The following is a 20,488-nucleotide window of genomic DNA, read 5'->3' on the forward strand; positions in this document are numbered from 1 at the left end:
TCTCTCTCTCTCTCTCTCTCTCTCTCTCTCTCTCTCTCTCTCTCTCTCTCTGCTGTGACTTAAGTCCTCTTTTCTGTACTGTTCTTGTGAGTTGGGCATATCCTCTCTCCAACATACTCTGTCAAATCTTTCTCTGATTCATCATTTTGTCTGGCTCAATTAAATATCACTTTCAAAGACAACTGCTTCCTTCTATAAACTAACGTTACCTACATCATTTGGGATGAAGGATGTATATTAAGGGTATGTCTGTATTCCTATGTACAGCCATAGGGATTAAAGGTGTGTGGAGTGTCTGCATTCCAGTTGGATCACATAGACCTAGAAGGTCTTTGGATATGATCAGTTGCTAGATTAAAATTTCTCTACAAAATATTTCTTGTTGGTTTGTTTTTAATTCTAGCAATCAAAAATAACTTCAATATAATTTTTTTTAAAAAAATGTATTTAGGAGGTTCATTAGCAGACTGGGCATAGCTAAAGCTGAAGCAAATATAGTGAGGATTGCTATAGTTAACTAGTCAAGTACAGAGAAAGCAATTAAAAAAGAAGAAAGCCTGTAAAACAGGAAACCATAGCATCCATCCAAGAACTTGAAAACATTTCCAATGAGTATCTTTTATGTGCTGGGAATGTCACAAGGAAGGAGTGAACAGAGATCACTTAATAATGGAATGTTTCTAAATTAGTGTAGGACAGACATTAGTGAATCAGAGACCTTGGAAGCTCACTCACATAACCAAGTCCTAGGAGAATTAAAAAAAATACACTGAACATATATTCAAATTTTAGGAAAAATGAAATAAAGAGAAAATCTTACAAAAGCTGCTGTGCAGAGGGATCAAATCTCTAATAAGGAATCACACCAAAATGTAGCAGTGGGAGAAAGCATGAGGCTAGGAAGCTGGAGAACGTGGTAAAGCATGGAACAAGACAATGACAAACTATGCCACAAAATGTAAGCCTGAGAAATGAAAATAGACTTTTCACATAAATAGCAATCAAGAGAGATTATCACCAGCAAACATGTTTGAGATAAATGATCCAATGTTCTTCCAAAAGAGCAAAGCCTAGGACTGAGACATGGGGCTCCCCACAGAAAACTCCGGAAAAAAAATTAAAGTTGGGAAAATGCTTCTATCCATGTATAGAAGCATTTGTTAAAGATAATGTAATGCTTCGTGTGGTGAAGCATATAGGTAAAGGAAATGGATGACAGAAACACCACAAAGAACAGGACAAAGGAATTCTATACACTCTACTAAAAGGTACTATCTACTTGTGAGGTGTAATCATGGTAATTGGTGGTGAACTTAAATTGGTTACTATATACACATATATTGAAAACTAAGGTGACTACAATTTTAAAAGACAGATAATTTGTTGGCCGCCTTACCCGTCCAGTGGAAGTAAGGAGGCAAACAACGAGCTCTTCCCCAAGCAGTTTTATTAGGATCCTTGTAATCTTGCTTGTTACATCTTACTTATTTCTACTTACATTTTATTAGTTACATCTTGCTTCTACATCTTATTACTATTTCTACTTACTCCTATTCCTATTCTTAGTTCTATTCCTACATCTTACTTCTATCCTTACATCCTTAACTCCTATCTATCATACTTACTTTTCTATATCCCGTACTTACTCTTCTATCCCATCACCAGCCCTAATTCTACATACTTACTTACTATCTCTACATACTTACTCTTCTAACCCATCACCAGCCCTAATTCTACATACTTACTCCTAAATCTACATACTTACCTCTAATTCTATATCTATCTATATCCAGCCCCCAGTCCTCGCAGGTTAAATTCTTTCCCTGGTCCCAATCAGCATCAGCTACGTGGTAAAGTATAATAGGCTGCGGGAAATCATACCAGCTTGCATCACAAACTAGAGGCACTCAGCTTTTCCAACTAAGGCTTGTTTATCTCAATGCTCTTTGCTCTGGCTGGAGACCAGGTGTTCAATATATATGTATAGGGTGGCAGCTGAGGCTCCCCACAATAATTGATTTCCAGAAAACAAAAAACAAAAATTAAACAAGTTAAAATCTTCTATAAGGCAATCTTCTATAGTCAATAGGACAAATCAGCAACCTACAAATTGGGGAAAAAAATCTTCACTAACCCCACATCTGATAGAGGGCTAATATACAAAATATATAAAAAATTCAAGAAGTGAACCTCCAAAAAAAATAAAACAACCTAATCAAAACATGGGGTATAGAGTTAAACAGAATTCACATTAAAGGAATCTCGAACAGCCAAGAAGCACTTAAAAAAATGGTCAAACTCCTTAGTAATCAGAGAAATGTGAATCAAAATGACACTGAGATTCCAGCTTACACCAATCAGAATGACTAATATCAAAAACTCAGGTGACAACACATGTTGTCCAGGATGTGGAGAAAGAGGAACACTCCTCCATGGCTTGTGGGATTACAAACTGGTACAACCACTCTGAAAATCAATCTGGAGGTTCCTCAGAAAATTGGAAATAGATATACCTGAAGACCCAGCTATACCACTCTTGGGAATATACCCAAAAGATGCCCCACCATGCCACAGGGGCACATGCTCTGCTATGTTCATAGCGGTCTTATTTGTAATAGTCAGAAGTGAGAAACAAAAGAAGAATGGATACAGAAAATGTGGTTCATTTACACAATGGAATACTATTCAGCTATTAAGAATGATGACATCATGAGTTTTGCAGACAAATGGATAAAACTAGAAAATATTATCCTGAGTGAGGTACTTCAGACCCAAAAGGACATACATGGCACATACTCACTAATAGGTCGATATTAGTCAAAAAAAAAAAAAAAAATACAGAGTATCCAAGATTCAATCCTCAGAACTCCAAAAGGTTAACAAGGACCCAAGTGAGGATGCCTCAAACCCACTTGGGAGGGAGAAGAAAGCAATCACAGGGGTAGCGGGTCAGAAGGAGGGAGGGACCTGAGTGGGGACAGGGAAGGGAAAGGGGGACCATGATCAGGTATGAGTGAGGAGACCACAGAGAAGCCCTGAGGGTCAGCACAATGAATGGAAATATGCAACCTTTGGGGACAGGGTCACTGTGGGAAGTGGGGAGAACCTCTACAAAGTGCTAAAGATTCAGGAGGTGAGAGACTCTCAGGACTCAAAGGGAGGGATCTTAGATGAAATGCCCAACAGTGGGGAGAGGGAACTTGTAGAGCCCACCTCCAGCAGAAAGACATGACATCAAGTGGAAGACCCCCACACATATGTAGCAGATGAGCAGCTTGGTTTTCATGCAGGTCCCCTAAAGAACTGGAGCAGGGGCTGTCCCTGAACCTGGTGCCTGCCTGCCTACAATCAGGGGAGGACTTGTGTGAATGGGGTACTGGGAAGAGAGGAAGGGTTGATATGGCGTTGTCAAGTGGATAAGTAAATAAATTTAATAAACACAAAAGATTAGAGAGGTTCTAGAAAAAAAAAACAACACAAGAGAAAGAAACAAAACACACAGCTACTAGAAACAACTAATTAAGAGCTGTGTGGGCCCCAAACAGCACAATTAATACTATAAACTCTTTAAATTTTACTTTTTATAACAACTTATTGTCTATAAATATATTAGCAAGAATAACTTTTTAGCATGAACTCAAAACATCCATAAAAACTAATAGTAGTAGTAGTAGTAGTAGTAGTAGTAGTAGTAGTAGTAGCAGTAGTAGTAATGATTCAATAACATGAGAGGTAAAACCAAATTTTCATGAAAATAATTTTAAGGCAGCAACAAATGCAGGTATTAATATGTATTAATATGTAGAGAGAGCCAAAGCAGAGAGGTTACATATTAGTGAGACATCGACGATCTCACTAATTAGTTACAGATACCAACACTGAACAAAAGAAATGAAATTAAAGCAGAAACAAGGCCTTCAAATCTTTCACTCTTTTTTTTTCCCTTTGATTTTTTGAGACAGGGTTTCTCTGTGTAGCCCTGGCTGTCCTGGAACTCACTCTGTAGATCAGGCTGGCCTCAAATTCAGAAATCCACCTGCCTCTGTCTCCGAAGTGCTGGGATGAAAGGTGTGCACCACCACCGCCCAGCAAATCTTTCACTCTTAAATTGAGATTGACTTCAGAATACAGTTGAGTTCCCAAGCAAAGACAGTAAAACATCCCAAAAGAGCTTGAGGCATGATAACTCACAGGTATTTTCTGTTTCAGTTGGTTTTCCTTTGGTAAGTTTGCTATGGCACTAGACTTGTATAAAACTATGTATCAAAGTTACTACGGCATCTTAAAAAGTGACAGCCATGATACTAGCTCTCGAGAGTGGCACAGTAAATAATGCAACTACGGAAAAAGGTAAATATTGCCTAATTGCCTGTTAATTGTGGCCATGAAATATCCTGAAAATTGAAAGAGATCACAAATTCCACTCTTTGTTTTGCATTAATCTATTTTAATATGCATCAATTATGTGACATCTAGTATTCTTAAGTTAATTTATGATAGGTAAACAGAAAAGGGATCCTAACATTTTATTAGTTAAGTATTAAACCTTCGTATAAAAACTTGTATCTCAGCCCTTTTAACATTGGTTATAAACATGATGTCCGTGACCTGAGGCTGATGAAGCTTTATAGAATCTAACCAGAGACAGATTCAACAATATTCTAAAACATCACACAGCACTGAACTCTGGCTTTCATACTGGTTAAAAGTCAAGGCACTTTTGACAGTGTATATGCCTCATGGTATATATATTTCACGATGTGTCAGAGTGCCTTGCCTTTGCTTGCCAGAGGGTTCCAATAGGAGAGTCGTCTAGAACAGCTCAGCTTTATTTTGTTTAATGTTCTTGGAATATTGATTTGAAATTGACAAAACTGACCGGTTTCCAGATAACTTTTCCTTGAATGGTAGCTAACCCACCTCTCAGAACCCTTCTGAGAGCCCCTGGAGCAAAACAAAATTCCAAGCTGCGACACATGGTTGGGAGCAGGTGCAGAGTCTGGCCTCCGGTGTCTATCCTCCACCTGGTATTTAGAATTAATGGTAACATCATAAAACTATTCTGTTCTCTGTTGGTTTCATTTGTGCTGTTTATCACCCTGGCTAAGCTAACTCTCCTCATAACTAGCTAAGCAAGAATGACAAACGCAAGGCCAAGTTATGTCTGTTCGCATCTTGGCATAGATTAGTCAGGGGCAAGGGTTTCTCTGGTGAGTTTAGAAAGCCCTTACATTTCAGTTGGTATAAAATACAGATATATAATATGGTCTGACATATCTTGAGAAGCCTGGAGGCTGTAGGAACCCCCCTGGACTAGTGGATGGTTAGGTAATAAAGGGAAAACAAGCTGACACCAAGGTGAGCAATGATTAAGCCTGCAGTGAAATTCTCTTAACAGGATGCAGTAAGTATCTCATTGTTAGCACAGTGATGCTTCTTCCCATGGCACTGATGGGTAAGCCTCAAAGAGAAGAGGGATTCTGCTCAAGGCAACATGACAGTGCTCATACATGCTGTGACCTTGCTGCTCTGAGGTCAGACTCTGCTCATCCATGTCTACCATTGTCACTGGATTGGATTTCTACTCTTTTCATGATTGCAGCAGGAGCGTTGGAACCCTTCCTTTGTGAATAGGGTGCTAAGAGCTAGGACTCCAAAAACAAAATAAATCCACGATCATAAAAGGACTTTTTAACAGTACAGGATTTATAAAGAGATAAATATGTATCAAATTGCAAAGGCTTGCACACTCGGCATCTGAGGACCAAGAATGTAAAAGAATAAAAGAGATGGCGTTTAGGAGCACGGGGTGGATCAAAGAACAACTACATATTCGTAAGATAAAGAAGAGATGTCAGGCAATGAGAGCTAAACGTGAAAAAGATGTGGTTGTAAAAATGAATGATAATCCATGAAGCCATACAGCTGCCACCTTGGCCTTTGTGCAGTGGAGCACACAACACAACAAATCCATCAGAGGAGAAGGGCCAAACTGGGAGCCACTCTGATGCTGAGTATTTATTTTGTGTGTGTGGCAAACAGGAAGATCCTCAGATGAGCATAGATTACAGGTTTTAATGTTTCCCAGGAGACAGTTAAATACTTTTTGTCTAACTCAAACGCACTTCAAGATGTCTGGACATGAGTAGACAAGGAAAAAGATGTATCAGGATGTCACAATCACACAATTTATTTGTTGTTGTATAAACAGTGAAAATAAAGTATTAGTGTGAGACAAGAGGCTTAGCTATTAGTTAAAGAGCCCGAGGTAGCTGAGCTAAAGAGCCAAGGCCACACAGAGGCAGGGAACACAGGGAGAAGAGAAGTGAGGAAAGATCTGGAGTTGGACCAACACGTCGTTTCCTTGAGATGAAGAGAGAGGATGGGATTTGTGAAAAGCTGGTCAGCTGGGACAGAATGCTCGGTGGCGTTATTAAACATCATTGAGAAGATAATGGGAATAACAGGATCGTGTTGATGGGGGCACAGAGAGAAGGCTGGGCTAAGGTTTCCTTCCAGAAGGCATTCCTGAAGCCAAAACCAGATCGTCTGCCCCCTGCGCTGTTTCATTTGGCTTAGTTAATAATCATTTATGCAGTCTACACTACGGAATTCTTTCAAGAATTTCATTGGACATTTACCTTTTCATCTTCCAGATATAAATTGCCTCTTTTCTCCAAATTCATGGTCTAGTTATTTTTCAATAAATAAATGGTGAATTTTCTTTCACACAAAGCAGGAGATGAGGTAAAAACAAGTTTGTTTCTTGGGTGGTACATTCCAGTCTGAGCAAAACATAAAAATTAGTATGAGGTTTTCGATGCCTGTGCAGTTTCAGGAGGTGAGAGCTCAGTGTGTTGTAAGACTGCCCCAGAAATAGAAAAGTCCTCTGCAGAGATCCTACATCTGGACCTTACGTGACCTTTGGTGAAACCAGATCAGGTTCCTGCCTCTGTGAATGGCTCCCTCTAAAGTGGGGAAAGGTTAGGAACGGAGGTGGGGGCAGTATGGCACAGGGTGTCTTGTGCGTTCCACCCGACCCTGTTCTGCTGTGAATCCCGACATTCACTCTCTGGTATAAAGACGGAGCAGGCAGCATTCTGAGACAACTCAGAGATGTCGTAGTTCAAGAGTTACGGGGCTTTGCCTGGGAGAATTGCAGGGGCTGAGGTATACGCTTAACCTGGGACTTTTTTCCCAAGCTGATATGGTGATGTAAGAGCATCTGGAACAAAAACAAGTTACCTCAAACTTGAAAATTACGTTGCTAAGCCATGTGCATGAAAACAGGTTCAAGCAAGCCCTTCGTTCTCGTTAGCAGTTCTTGGTGGAATGAGGAATCTTTTTGCTCATCAGCCAAAGCCCTACTTCTCCCCAGCAGCTTGCTCCCATTCTCCTGCAGAGGCCACAGGCTCCCACACAGAGGGTTCCTAATGGCCTGCAGCCCAATCTTAAACTCACCACATCGCTGCAGTATGTCATATTCCATCAGGAGCTACTGTGCAAATAACATATTTCCATTTTTAAAGTCTGAAAAATGTCACAAAAAGCTTTTGGCATTTACATGACTCAGGCTTACACCCTCTAATTCTCTCTGCAGCTAATTTCTTATGTTCGATACATATCCACCACAGGAAACCAGGAAAAACGATTACAGGAAAGCTGAAGTTCTGCAGCCCAGCCATTAGCGTTCACAAGTCCAAAGAGTCAGGATTTAATGGCACGATCGGTAGTTATTTCTTATGTAATGAAAATTAGGACTTTCAACATGTGAGACATTAAAAAATATTCAGTAATTTTTTGTTATAGCCCATAGGGCTCTTTAATACATTTCTGAGAACTAGCAAAAATCTGCAAAGATGTACACCAAGAGGGTCTAATAGGTCAGAAGAGTGACATTAGAGCTGGTGTGGGTAAAACAGCTTGCTGTACGCTCCCCAACCACTGATCTTATCTCGGGCAATCGCGCCCCATGCTTCATTTAATGTTGGACCACACTCACTGTGAGAGGAAATTCATGCTTGTGTTTTATGAAGCTCAGCATGCAAAATCCACACGCAGTCTTCTATCTCTTCGGTCTCCGTTTACCGTACATTGAGCTTTTAGCTCTCTACTGAATAACGTTTGCTGTTTTATTTTTTACTGTTTAATATATAAAAGCTTATCAAAGGAAGTGGAGTAACTAGGGGGCAGGTCTATCTTAGCCCCAGGGAGAGACTCACACACAGTCTGGTACTCACTCATTTGAATTTAACAGAGTTGAATGCATTGCTTCAAAAGGGGAAAATATGCATGATCATATGTTCTCTCTTGTACTGTCCATATGAGCAAAATGCACAAAGTCCAATAGTGTGGAAAACTCTACATACAGCAAAGCTACAGAAACTTACTAGCAAATAATGTTGCCTTCTTCTTTTTTTTTTTTTTTTTTTTTTTTTTTTTTTTTTTTTTGGTTTTTGGGTTTTGGAGACAGGGTTCTCTGTGTAGCCCAGGCTGTCCTGGAACTCACTCTGTAGAACCGGCTGGCCTCAAACTCAGAAATCTGGCTGCCTCTGCCTCCTAGGTTCTGGGAGTAAAGGTGTGCGCCACCACGCCTAGATGCATGGATTAGTGAATATTAGAAATTCCAGCTGAAATTCCCTATTTAAAAGAATGCTCCAGGAAGACCATTCCCTCGGAGAGTCATGCTGAAGACTCGGGCAAAAACACTGGAGCAAAGATTGCCCTCAGATGACGAATGGAATATACATTTTTCATATAGATAAATATATTTATAGAAAAGGAATTAGCTGTGTATGTACAATAAATACCAACTGGATGTAGTACTAATGGATGGCTTTTTATTTTAAATTCATCTTGACTTTTTTCTAGTAAATAAAAGTACTGACATCATTGGTATTGGACAACGCCTCACTATTATCTGCTCAATGGTGCTAAGAGTTTCAACAGAATTATACCTGAAGTAGAACTTACATAAATGCTAAAAGGTCACCATGAAACATAATGATGACATTCCTGTCATACACACTTATGTGTGACATTATACATAATTATTTTTGACAATTTAATAAACTTAATTTGTATATTCATATTCTTAAGAATTGTTCTTTTCAATTAAATGTAAGAACCAGAGAGTATCTTTAAAAATCGAATTTATTCTAGCAGGGAATTATTAAAGAGACCCGAGCATTGAGAATGTCTGTTGGCCACCCCCTAACTCTTCAAAGAATAGCCTATTAATTGGTTAGCATTCATTTCCCATTAACAAATATGTACTGAATATTATCCATACTCACAGGCTTCTAGAGGTATACTTTACAAAGTAACTTAAACGTACAGTGGTTTTCTAATATTCACTAATCCATGCATCTAGTCAGCAGACAACTTATTTATGGTGGCCAAATATCTATAAATAAATCACTGGAAGACTACATACATGAAATTCACGATGTTGCAAGTAACACCAAAATATTCACAGAATGTTAACACACACTGTCAAGGATAATTGTAGCTTGTATAAGATCCCCAGCAACCAGTGGGGCACAGGTTCACCCAAGAAGGAAGGAAAGGGAATGAAAGATAGTTTAGAAAGAAAGGAGCCGCTTAGAAAACCCTACAAAGTGGGTGGCCTTTAAGAAGGCCATTAAGATCTATGGGACCCAAAGCTGCAGTGGGCACTGTAGACCCTGAGAGAAAATTAAGTAGTGTGAAGAGGGGAAGGCGGCTTGAAATTGCCCACGCATAGGACTTGCAGTTTCTGAAACCTGAGAGACAGAAGTATGTGGATTGTGTTCACCATCCACTCTTCCACTCTGTTTAAAGTAGACTCCACAAACTTGTGCCTTTTGAACTTAAACCCTAAACATCTTATAGTTAAATGAAAGAGTGTTTTAATTCATGAACAATTCACAAAAGAATTCATATAAGCTCAAATTAATAGAGTTCACCCCCCCCCCCAGAGGAGGAGGAATGTCCCTGTCTATTGGAGTCTACTTTCCCAACTCAAATTATCAAGGTTCATTTGAAAGAGTAAATTTTTAGCAAATCTAAGTCAGAACAATCTAGAGCTGATCAATGCTCCTGCTCTGTCAGAGGCCCCAACATCAGTCTACTTCTATCCTTCGTTGGCCAGCTTCAAGTGTTGCCCTTCCCTGGCAGGCTCAAGAGGGTAGCAGTGTTCTGCTCCAGAGCCCTGATTGAAGTGTTTAGCACATCTCCAAAGATAAACTGCCTAGTGATTAAGAAGTGGAATAGTGATTAAGAAGTGGAAGCCAGAATATGAACCGGTCATTTGTCATGAACACTTAAGAGGAGACTTGGGTTTGCTTATGTGGTGGATTATGTTTATGGATTTCCATTTATTGAACAATCCCTGCATTCCTGGGCTGAGGCCTACTTGATCATAGTGAATGATCGTTTTGATGTGTTCTTGGATTTGGTTTGTGAAAATTGTATTGATTATTTCTGCATCGATGTTCATAAGGGAAATTGGTCTGAAGTTCTCTTTCATTGTTGGATCTTTGTGTGGTTTAGGTATAAGAGTAATTGTGAGTAGAACAATTGGACTATGGGAAACAGAGCTACACTTTAAAATGTCATTCTTTGGGCATGGTCAATCAAAAACTACCATTTCACCTCAAGCTAGGAAGCAACTTCAGTCACACACTGAGCTGAGTCATTGACCTGCACCAATGCATATCTTGGAGTATTTATGGTACTCATGTTTGCAAGATTGGAAAGTTTCTTTCAGATATCTCCTGAAAAGTTACTGGCACCACTCAATTTCAACCACAGACATGATTCCTAGGTAATTAAAATGTTCCCTTTTTTGAAGGAGACACACACACACACACACACACATACAGAGAGAGAGAGAGAGAGAGAGAGAGAGAGAGAGAGAGAGAGAGAAGCCAAGGATTACAGCATTGTTAATCTACTCAGATAACAACTGGGTATCAAAATTATCTGTAAAAATCTTGGATTTTTATTTATTTATTTTTTTGAGGAGTGAATATCTTTGCACACACTGTCAGCATACACCATGTAGGAATAATTATAATCATTAACCTGAGTCTTATTAAGCAGCCTGCTTATTAATATGTATTGCCATTCACTACATTCACTATAAGTGCTAAGTTGTGGCAGAAAAACAAGAGATAGCTGAGTAAAAATGGCATTCCAGGCTTCAGTAACATTATTAAAATATTTAGAAAATGAAGCTAATGAGTTCACCTTTCTTCTCAAAGCACACATCCTCAAATGCTTTTAGCCTTTCAAAGAACATGTCAGTTCAATAAGATTACATAATATAATATATAAGGAGAAAGCTTACAAAGAAGCTACACATCATGAATTGTTCATTCACAGAAGACAATGAATAAAATCAATGACTTGATCAAAATGCTTGAAAATTCCTGAGTTTCACATTCCAAATGTGACATTTGGAAAACATGAGCTCAGAACCCACAAACCAAAAGCAGATGAAATGTTTGCAATGGCTTCTAGCAAACTTAAAGTTTCCCAAACTCTAGGGGGCAAATCCTATGGAGTCGAGTGCTGGGTTCTCACAACTGTAGCAGATTACCAACCAAATCAGAACCGACCAAGGGGCAGGTCCCCAAGACAGACAGACAGCACCTTTACCAAGGTCAGCAGCAAGACTGAGCTTCTCAAAGCCTAAATTCAATGACAAAAAAATAATGCTTGCACCCGTACATTAAGTTAGTAGTTCTCTTTCAGAAACTGTTCCCATTAAGAAAGCAAAAGTGAGTCCAAAAACCAAATTAATGTAAGAAAAGGAGTGAGAAACAAACATATCTTAAAGAAACTGAAAATAAAAAAATACAAAATCTAGAAAAATTATACGATAGACTTCTATTTGATAATATTCTCAGACTCCTTTAATGCCTTTCTTTCCATTTTAATTGTACTTTTTCTTACTGCTTCTTAAGCTATATTTGCCTATAAGAGGAATGGAAAGCCAATTTATTCTTGCTAGCAGTGGTTTGGAGTTCGTTTTACTTCTCAGTCACTGAAATGTATACACATAAAACTTCAACAGAAGCATAATCATTGTTTGTAGAATTGCTATGAGTTTATGGATGGTAACACAAAAAAATTCTGGTAAGTCCTTTTTTTTTTTTCAAAGTCTCCATTGAAATTTACAGACAATGAAGGGTAGCATCCAGTTCATAAAAATGGATCACTTTGTATATTCCTAAAAGCATACTTACAGACCATAATGGCAATGTTGAATCCTCAACTTAAAACTTAAACATCTAATTTGAAATCTTTTCTACAAGCTGTCTTCTGAGTTTTTATTCCTCAAGCCATGTTTCTCATCATTCCTGGTGCTAAATATTAATCAGATTCACATTATGATAAAACCTCTAGCCTACACACCTGGCAACTCAGCTCAATGTGCACCCACCTGGAGAATCAGGACAACAGGTATCTATCAGAGGTTGGACCTGTCTAAGTAAACACAAGAGATGCACAAACTGTGGATTCACACTCCAGTATCCCCACACCCTGCCTTGAGACATGCCTCTTGCCACTTCATGGCCACCAGACTGAAGACAAAGATAGTAGCATTAATCACCCACACGTAAGGGGCTGATGTAATGGCTTGGTTGCTAAAATGCCTCTTATGCAAGCATACAGGTAAGTCTAGAGCTCCAGTACCCATGAGAAAGCTGGGCATAGCAGTGGGTTCTGCAATACCAACACAGGGCAGGTAGATTCAGGCAGCTTCCTAGGACTTAGTGACAAGCCAGGCTTGCTGAATCAGTGATTCAGCAAAACGTTCTGTCTCTAGAAATAAAGTGAAACGTTATCAAGAAGACCCCTGGGATGGATCCCTGACCCCTACATACAAATGCACATGAACAGGTACAAATACCATCTACTACACTACACTATACATACCACACACCCACCCACCCACACACACACACACACACACATCAAAATAAAAAGAAAATTAAAAATCACTTGCAGTTAAAATATGTGCTGTAGCTTAACATGTATTGTCTACCCATATTCATTTGAAGGTCTGTTTGCAAAGTTTCATGGTTGAGAGACGGCGAGTCCATCAGGTTATTGGGTGTTAAGGGACAGGAGGAGTCAACCAAGAGTGACAGGGTTTGAGTCATCACTTGCAGGGTGGGCTGCTTTGAAGCAGGCCCAGAGATTCCCCATGCTTTCTCATACACGTGCCATGCTGCTGGATTCCCAGCATCCTGAGCTACATAAACTTCTCTCCATAAGTCACTCAGCTTTCCTTATTATATTACAACTATGGAGAACTAGCTAAAACAATGACCTTCAGATTAGTTAATTATGTAACCAGGGTGACATGATCTCAGGACCTCTCCCACCATGTAACAAATATTTTAAGCTGAAGGTTCAAAACAGATTTCTAATGTCAAAAGTATGTGATTATTTTGTGAGTGTCTTGACTGTAAACTATTTGTGGTAATTTTAAAAAAAAACTTTTATGGTTGATCACTTTATTCAAATAACACAAGATTATTACAAGGCCAAAGAACAGTATAAAATGCAGGACACCTTGGGAGGTTCTAATGTAACTTCCTATGACCAGCCTTTTGATATAGATCTATATTTAGTTTTTAATGTTTTACGTCTATAGGTCTTGTCCACATATATAGTTGTACAAGTGTGCAAGCCTAGTGCCCTGGAGGCCAGAAGAAGGCATCAGATCCCCTGAACTGGTTTTACTGAAGGTCAGGAGCCACCATTGCTGGGAACTGGGTCGTCTGGAAGAGCAACTTGTACCTCTTAACCACTAAGCCATATCTCCCGGCCATTTAGTTAGATATTTTGATGTTAACTTAAAAACCTCTGTGAGGGAAGTTTGAGGGAGATAGTCATCCACTTAGTGTATTGAATTCATATTTCATTCATTTGCAAACCCTATTGATTCCCACAGAGTGGGCACATGGCGAGGACCCAGCGTACTTCTAAGTGGTTGCATTACCTGTCAAAATACTTGGCCCTCGTCATTTCACACACTACCAAAAGTGAGCTGTTGACCATCACGTTGCTTGCTTTCGTCACCTAAGGATGTGGCAAATCATATGCTTGACTGACCTATGTTAACACATGGGTCACTATAAGGGTTCTTCTACCAATGCAAAACAAGTGCAAGAGTTTTCTTTCCCGTGGATAATATGATTTTTCAAGGGTAATTTTAGCAACTCTTATAAGTGTTTAACCCTTTGGAGTAGATTGCATGCTCCTACAGCCCTGGTAGAAGAAATAAGGAGCTGAGTTTATAAATTCAAAATAAATAAATAAATAAACAAATAAACAAACAAATAAATAAAAAAGCCTTACCTAGGTACCAAGCAGCTTGCAGTCATTATTATCAGGATAAATGTGCTATTCTACCAAGAACAGTAAAGGTTGAAGATACGAGACCATGGCTCTCAGTTCAGGCGTTGGCACTGAAATCATTCACAGGACGGGGTCTCTATACTTTTGATAGATGTCAGTTTAGATAATCTGTTTTACTGAGTAGTTAAGCTCAGTGGAGCTCACTTGAAGATCTTCAACAAGTTGATTTTATATCCATGAAAAATGTCTCTTAAATTCTACTGTTAAGTTTGTACATCACTTTAAACCTGCTCACAATTGTTCTAGATACATTATGAATTTTACATTTAAATGGATTTTCATTTTAATATGATCCCAAATAAAAGTTATATGGTTGCTCTGCAATAAATACATTATATTACTATTCATGCCCAATATTCAAAGTGCATTCACAGCTGCAATTCCGTGGTCCTGTAGGCAGCTGAAAATCAGATTCATCTCATCCTCTTAATATTTTATAGCGAATCAACCACTGGAGTTTCTGAAAGCGAACAACGAAGAACAATTCTCAAATTTTTAAATTTTTAAATTCCTGAGGAGCCACTGTTTGTACAAAATTGAATCTTGCAGTAATGTCAGTCCAGGTGCACATGCTCCTGAAACACTGAGTCCATGTTAAATTTTACCCAGGATCCTTCAGGGCTTCTCATCTGCTATTAATGAAGTCATAATGGCTTCTTGTTCTGTTTTACCATGCAGGAGAAGACTGAAGTTTCACCTACCTCCAAGAAATTGGCGCTGATAAGTGAGAAAGCCATCCAAGCCTCTCACGGCAAACGTTACACCCTGGAAATAAATTAAGCACATCTGGAAGCAACATTAAGACTCTGCAAGGCCACTGGGATGCAGCTGCAGTCATTTGTTAGTAAACGATACTGGCACAGCACAGACAAACACACTTTTAAAAATCCATTTTACTCCCAAAGAAAAACCTAAGGCTTGGGAAAGTCCCGCTGACCATTCTAAATATAATAAAATGCAGATCACAGTTGCCGCTGATCAACTTTCTCTCCTTTCTTTCCCTATAATTTTGTGTGTGTGTTGTCTGCACTTGGGTTGTGTTCAGAAACCAGGAGATTAATCTCTATTTTCGTGTCCTCTAGACCCAGCACCAGAAGCCGAATGAACCCTTGTTCTCCTTTGTTGCTTCCCCGATAATTGTAACTCCCGGTTACTTGAGCCACTCTCGGATTCTCAACACATATTTTCGACTGTTGTCACTGCTAATATTTCAGGCTCTCCTGAAGCCAGGAAATGCCCGCGTAATTTGTCACAATGTGAAAAATAATAACTGGAAAGACAAGAGAGTCACATCATCAACATTGTTTTGAGAACACGGACAAATGGACTGCTAGAGACATCAGGGAGACATCCGGGTACTTTCCAGTTGCTGGGCGGTGCGGTGGCAGCAAGTCTCTGGTAAGGATGGAATCCACCAGGAAGGAAACGATAGAGATCAAGTAGAGTCCATCTCAGGACACCCGTGCCTTAAAACTGTTTTCAGGGCACCCTTAGATTGCACCCGTTTCTAAAATCTGGTCACCGTAAAATAAATATGCAAAACCAAAATCCATTCACAATATCCCAACTGTAACTAAAACCGGTTAAGACTTATTTCAATTATACGAAATTAATGTGAAATGCCATCTTATCGAAATGTTCCAAGTTTTTTTTTTTAACATTGTCCCAAGCTTTAAAAAGTTAATACAATTAACTGAAGAAAATCATCACCTGTCTCAAAGCACCCATTACCGTTGTCTTCTGCCTGTCACTGGACTTAAAAGTGAGAAAATGTTGCCATGCCTAGTGAGTGGCAGCTTTTAAATTAACAATACCTTCACGTTTTCAGGAAGGAGTGCTGGCGAAAATAAAAACCACCAGCATGCTCCTCCATAGAAAGCTGGATGATACTGTCACTCAAAAGTGGGAACCATGGGATATGCATGCCCCACAGGCCTCAAGCTAGACACCATGCCTCACTTCTGAGCCCTACACTGCTATAACTCATAGTTTAATATAAGATGCTCACGGTCTGGAGAGATGGCTCAGTGGTTAAGAGCATGGATTGCTCTTCTAGAGATCCTGAGTTCAATTCCCAGCAACCACATGGTGGCTTACAACCATCTGTAATGGGATATGATGCCCTCTTCTGGCATGTCTGAAGACAGTGACAGTGTACTCATATATATATATATATGTATGTATGTATATGTGTATATATATACATATATAATAAATCTCAAAAAAAAAAAGAAAAGAAAAGAAAAACACAAGACGCTCACAAGCTGCTCTGCAACAAACCTTAGCACAATTTCCAAAATATCAGATTTGTCTATTTTGTCCTGTCAGCCCACTGAGGACCAAAATTCTTCACAGAGCCCAAAATATAAAGAATGGTGGTATATTTTTCTCCCTTAGCTTTTATAACTTCAGCCTCCGGCAGAAGCCTTAATTTATTATAACTACTACAAGGAGCTACATTTTAGCATCAAGTCAGCTCTAGACATCTAAGCCTGCCAAGTCTAATTCATTCAGGATGAGGTGAGATCCAGCCATTTATTTTCCCTCTAAGAAGATCTGTGCTGTCTTTTAAAGTTTAAAAAAAGGGGGGGAGGGGTATTGACCATGATGCTTTGAGGAGTAAGAGAATATGGATGGCTGAATATGGCCAGCACTTAAATAATCAGGTGCCCCAAGCCCCAAATATCTTTTATTCTAAGGCATCTCTGACCTAGTCAAAGAGAAAAAAAAAAAAAACCCTTACTATCTACAAGCAACAAACAGTAACCTTCTAGTAAGGGAGAGGGTGGCTGAGAAGCGCAGGTGACAGGAAGTAGAATGGTCAAAATGCAAAAGTTTTAAAATTCACAGACTGAAAAATAAGTATATTTCACAAAATACGTGATCATCTAGATAAGTATCACTCAGGTAACATTTTCATTAATAAAAATCAAGCAAAACTAAAAAAACTGGCCAATGACGTACTGAGAGTGCCAAGCAAAGCCCTGACTAGGAATCTGACTGACTGTGTGGTACAGCGCCTGTCTGGCCCACAAGGAGCTGGGTTTAGTCATCAAGGCTATGAACCAACTGAGAACCAACTGAGAGCAGCAAGCTCCACAGCTGAGAGAGAGAATAGCATTCCTTCAAGTTTGAAGGAATGAAAAGAGCAAGGGGAAACATTGTTTCTTTGTTTGTTTATTAATCATTCCATCTATTTACATCTCAAATGAGATCCCCCTTCTCGGTCACCCCTCCACAACTCACAACTCGGAATCCCACACCTGCCCTCTCCACACCTCCCCTTTGTCTCTATGAGGGTGCTCCGCCATCCACCCACCCACCCACTCCGGCAGGACCACTTCAGCATCCCCCTATGCTGGGGCATCAAATCAAGGAGAAACACTGTAAACAACTAGAACTATTAGGAATTCTGAGAAAATAATGGTTGAATAAACGGAGAAGGTTTCAAACGTGAGACGGACATAGTGTAAAGACTTAGGAAAGGGTAGGGTTTTTTAATGAATAATTTAAGAGAATTCACTTTTGAGGAGGCAGGGGTGTTTTCTGAGTTCAGTAACCATACTTCCTCACATTTGCTCTTAAGAACATGTGAAGGGTAATTCATTGGGCCATGGGCAGAGCTCAGTGGTGAAGTTCTTTTCTAGTGTCTGTGAGATCCTTGCTCCACTGCAGTCTTGACAGGAACAAAGCATTCCCTTCTAAATATCTATAAAGCTGTGCAGGTAGGAAGTGGAAGAAATTATTTATGAACTAGATTTTAAAAAATACTAACAAAGATATTTATAAAATAAGTTATACAAATTTTTAAAAATTTATCTTATATTGTTTTTAGGAACATATATTTACAGTAGTATGGGGGGGGCAGAGAACTACAAATCCACCGGCATTAGGCTGCAGTGCAATCTGTTGGCAAGCTAGAAGTTTCCTTTTTATTATATAAACATTCTTATTGTTTTGAAAACAAGGTGTTATTTCATAATTGTTATTCAATAGCTGACTGAGATGTGTAGTTCTCTGTAGCTTAAAAAAATCCTGCTCATTCTCTTCAATATATGAAAGACATTTTTTAAAAAAAATGCTACTGAGGATTAAAGCTCCTATTCAATATTGAATATCCAATGAATAAATATTAGAGACTGATAACAGAACGTAGTCATAACGAGCAGGGTGTTCTTTTTATTTTTATTGAAAATAGATTCTTCTCTCATACAATATACCTCAACCACAGTTTCTGCTCTCTCACCCCACACTCTTCCTAGCCCCTCTTTCCCCAATATCTATCCCCCTCCATTTCTCCTTCAGAAAAGAACGAGTCTCCAAGAGATGACAGTCAAACAAGACAACACATGGTGCACTAAGGCAAAAGCCCTCATATCGAGACTGGACACGGCAACACAATAGGAGTAACAGTCAAAGATACACCTGCTTCCACTGTTAGGAGTTGTGGTCTCCCTCCCCAAAGCCTGGACAGTAACGCAGCGTTGTGGAAGCGGCTACATTCAGTAGCTCCACCTCTATTTGCAAGAAGGAAGTTTCTGATTGGACTGTTATACCGATGTAGTTTGGGGGAGGGGTTTGCCCCAAGTATTTTACCTGTTGCGGGAACAAAGGAATTAGCATTAAATTCAAGATGGCTGAGTGACCAGACCTCGTGTTGTCTAATGTTTTACTTCTCCCACGTGGGTACGGTATAGTATGGCTAGCCTACCTCTTCTTATCTCCTTTAATCTTTTCCTGTCCATATCTTACTCCTATTTCAAGAAGGACTCTTTTAATCCTTTTCATGTTGGTTCTGGTTTACAACAAGGAGTTATACAAAACACCAAGCCATCAGCCATAACATTTATACCAAGGACCTGTGGCCACCCATGCAGGCCCCATGCTTGCTGCTTTAGTCTCAGTAAGCCCATATGAGCCCTGCTCAGTAGATTCAGTGGGCTATGTTCTGTGTTCTTCTGGTGGCCTCAACCCCTCTGGTTCCTACAATCTCTTCTCTGCATCTTCAGGGTTCCTCAGTATCTGAGGGGAAGGGCCCAATGGAGACCTCCAGTTTAGACTCTATCTATCTATCTATCTATCTATCTATCTATCTATCTATCTATCTATCTATATGCTTAGCCTCTCTACATTGACTTGTATGGATAATGTCCTTAACAATACACATACACACACACACACACACACACACACACATACACACACACACATATCCTGTGGATATCCTGTGGATAGTCCTGGTCTTATATTTTGATGTTAATACTCCTCTCCTGGAAAGCACTACAGATGAGGAACAAATCATATATACAGATGCCTTGTGAACCTTCTCCCCACCTCAACTTTTCAAATAAAGGCTAAGGCCAATGATTGGGCAGCAGGAGGGAAGGTTAAGCTGAAAAGTTTGGGGGAGAAGTGGAGAGAGGAGACAGAGGAGGATGAAGTGGAAAGAAGATGGAGCTGAAGTACATGGCTTGGAGAAATTGCAAGTCCTGTGGGATCTAATAGATGGGAATAGAGTAGTGTAGTGGTAGATCTGTCCAATCCAGGCAAGTAGCATGTATACCAATTAATTGAGTTGTGAATTGATTGATTTGGTAAATTGGGTTAATAATTTACCTCAACAATATCCCTCTACATAATGACAGATACTGTGGTCTCTACTCCTGTTCCCACCTGTTGCTAAAGTTGGCCTCTTTGATGACAACTAGACAAGGCACCAATCTATGAGTGTAGAAGAATATCCTTAGGAAATATTCTATTGCTTTGGTTTGGGTTTGGGTTTGGGTTTGATTTTGGTTTGGTTTGGTATGGTTTGGTTTGATTTGGTTTGTTTGGTTTGGGTTGGGTTGGGTTTGGTTTGGATTGGTTTGGTTTGGTTTGTAATTAGTTCTACCCTAGATCTCTGGGCTATCCAGTCTTGAGTTCCTGGCCATCCATGAAATGTAAGGCATGGGATCCTTCTCCAGGTGTGGATCTTAAGTTAAATACTTGTCTATTTCTACAAGTTCTGAGCCACCATTGCCCCAGGACATCTTGAGGCAGGACAGATTGAAGGCTGAGAGTTGTGTGG

The 20,488-nt window shown here is 39.5% G+C and overlaps 1 long non-coding RNA gene across 1 annotated transcript in view; it reads right to left on the reverse strand.

Annotated features, from left to right (window-relative positions):
* LOC116089338 overlaps window positions 1–14,580 on the reverse strand; it is a 138,339-nt gene extending 123,759 nt beyond the window's left edge. The window contains exon 1 of the long non-coding RNA XR_004118289.1: window positions 14,359–14,580. This is a non-coding gene — a long non-coding RNA (uncharacterized LOC116089338). The remainder of the gene's footprint in view (window positions 1–14,358) is intronic.
* Between the last annotated feature and the right edge of the window lie 5,908 nt (window positions 14,581–20,488).

This window comes from Mastomys coucha, unplaced genomic scaffold (assembly GCF_008632895.1).
Source record: "Mastomys coucha isolate ucsf_1 unplaced genomic scaffold, UCSF_Mcou_1 pScaffold14, whole genome shotgun sequence".
NCBI classification, from domain to species: Eukaryota; Metazoa; Chordata; class Mammalia; order Rodentia; family Muridae; genus Mastomys; species Mastomys coucha.